The 1946-nt window shown below is 35.8% G+C and overlaps 1 pseudogene; it reads right to left on the reverse strand.

Annotated features, from left to right (window-relative positions):
* Nucleotides 1-643: 643 nt before the first annotated feature.
* On the reverse strand, nt 644-1480 carry LOC140502350 (eukaryotic translation initiation factor 4E-like; annotated as a pseudogene).
* Nucleotides 1481-1946: the final 466 nt, after the last annotated feature.

Raw genomic sequence — 1946 nt, forward strand, 5'->3', positions numbered from 1 at the left:
AATTACCAAAGAATGCACAAAATTAATGTTTATTCCACCTTTATGTCATATACCTAGATCCTTCAACAATGTTACATGAGCAAAAAAAAATAAAAAATGAAACAAAAAGCCAAACAAACAAACAAACAAAAAAAAACTAAATGAAGCCAGAATCAATAATGTCATCAGGTAGGGAAACAAATAAAGTAAATCTAGCAACCATCAGCATAGATCATAGCAAAAAAAAATAATGTTGAAACAAAGAAAATTGCTAGAAAATGGCATCATACTCTTCCAAGCTAGTAAAATATGTTAGTGCATACAATGCAATGTACAACAGAAGTAATTCTCTGTAAGGTAAAGAAATGCAAGTTCTTTTCTGAATGTTGTGGATAGACAAATGTTTTTGTAATAGTAATGCTTCTACTAAAAGCTATTACAGAGTGGGCCAGGAACACATTTTTGAATTCTGGGGATGATGTGTACTGTAAATTCTTTGACTGAGATAACAGTTACTCTAGTCAAAATAGAAAAAAAAATTGAACACAGAAGTACAAGACAAAGGCAAATGAGACTTCTCATATATCTAAGCAACATTTAGATAGAAATAAAATTTAAATGCAGTGCACTCTGCTTTTGAAGAGGCTTTGGTTCAGCTCCCAAATCTGGATTGCTTGACGCAGTCTCCTATGAAAGAATACTTAGAAGGTGTCTTCTTAAACAACAAACCTATTTTTAGTGGTGGAGCCGCTCTTAGTAGCTGCATCTGCATGAAACTGATAACCAATTACTATCTTTGGAGGAAGCCCCAACCTTTCCTTGTATACCTTCCCTATATGTGTAACAGCATCTCTGTTTTCACACTCAGTAGTCCATATTGCTATCTTATTTCCTTTAACTCCAACATTAACAACAACTCCACATACATCATCACTGTAGTCATCAAATGACTCCCCAATAAAGCACAGCAGTGTCTCTACCCAAAAGCAATCAAGGCCATTTCGTCTCTGCTGTTTGTTTAATGTAATTAGCCATCGTCCTCCTCGTTTGTTTTTTTTTTTTTTTTCATCTTCCCACATGGGCTCGACCCCATCCTTAAAAAGCGAGTAGTCACAGGAAGGCATTAAATTACTAGACAGCTGGATATGGTTGTATAAAGCCCAGAAGTCCTCAACAGTATCAAACTTAGAGATCAGGATGATGATTTGCTTGTCAAATTTTGTTACAATCGTTCAAAAAAAACCAAAACCAAAACCAAAACAAAACCAGAGCTCCCATCTCTTCTGTAGTGGATGTTTAACATTGTGTTCAGGGTTAGCAACCTTCTGATTGGTTTCAGTTTTTTCTTCTTCTGCAGGTGGGGAATTAGCAATGGTGGTGGTTTCCTGTGCTCACACCACATCTCTAGGACTCTCAAATTTAGCTTGACTGAAATAGAACTCACTGTTGCAAAGCCTTCTCCTCTTCCTAAATTCCCTGTTTCCACTGAAGGCATCACCATCCTTCCAATAGCTCAATTCTGAGTCAACTTCCTATTGTCTAAAGAATAAAATGCAAGCACTGGTTTGACATTTAAAGCTCTTTACAATCTAATTTCAGTCTACATTCCCAGATTTATTGCAATTTACTATTTTTCATACATTTTATGTTTCCAACAACCCAGACTTTTTACTTTTCCCAAACAAAATATTCAGTTTTGCATAATACCTACATAGCTTATTCCTTCACATTTAGTACCCACTGTTTCCTCACCTCTACTTCATAGAATTCCTAGCTTCCTTCAGACCTCAAGAGCTAGGTATTACAGGAAGTCTAACTGATCACTTCAACTGATACTAAAATTACTTCCTAGAAATTACATTGGATATGTGGTAAGTTCACTTGTGTACCTGAATTTCTCCCTTCTCCAAAGAATGTAAGTCCCTTGAGGATAAAGGGTTTGTGTTTTTTATACTTGCCAGCTAGTA

Source organism: Notamacropus eugenii, chromosome 4, assembly GCF_028372415.1.
Source record: "Notamacropus eugenii isolate mMacEug1 chromosome 4, mMacEug1.pri_v2, whole genome shotgun sequence".
NCBI lineage: Eukaryota > Metazoa > Chordata > Mammalia > Diprotodontia > Macropodidae > Notamacropus > Notamacropus eugenii.